Consider the following 623-nt stretch of genomic DNA (forward strand, 5'->3'; position numbering starts at 1 on the left):
GCCAGGGCAATTTCCTGGCTCGGGGAGGCTGGAGGCAAAACTCACCCACAACCGCCCCAAATTAACGCTCGGGATTGTTACGGGCGAGCAATTAGGCCAGCAAAAGCGGCGGGAGCAATTATGACCATCCTATTAAAACCGACAGAGCCGGCGCTATATTTAGAAAGGCTGGGAGCTGGCCGGTTGATATTTTTTATTTTATTTTTTTTTCCCCCCTTTCCTTAAACGATTTTCCCCAAGTCTCCACGGTCCATTTAGCTGGTTTCAGCCGCAGCCAGCTGTAAACTTTGGAGGGGGCATTCTCTGCTCCCAGCCATGTGCAGTTGTTATTTCCTCCGATAATGAAGCCGGGGCTGGAGCGGTGTCCAAAAGCTGCGGGGGGGAGAGGGGGGGCTGTGCTCTGTCTTTAAATACCAACCCTCTCTCCAACCCACCTGTAAAACCCCCGACGGGGGTCAGGGCTTGGTGGGTGAGATGGGAGAGGGGAGGATGTGTCCCTCCTGGAGCCCAGGATGCTGCCAGCACATCCTGGGGTGCATCCTGGGGTGCAGCCTTTTCAGCCCAGACCCCAAAGGGATGGGGGAAGCTGTGCGGAGCCCCCCCCCCCGGGTGGTTGAGGGGGT

The sequence above is a fragment of the Calidris pugnax genome, unplaced genomic scaffold (assembly GCF_001431845.1).
Source record: "Calidris pugnax isolate Ruff unplaced genomic scaffold, ASM143184v1 scaffold215, whole genome shotgun sequence".
NCBI lineage: Eukaryota > Metazoa > Chordata > Aves > Charadriiformes > Scolopacidae > Calidris > Calidris pugnax.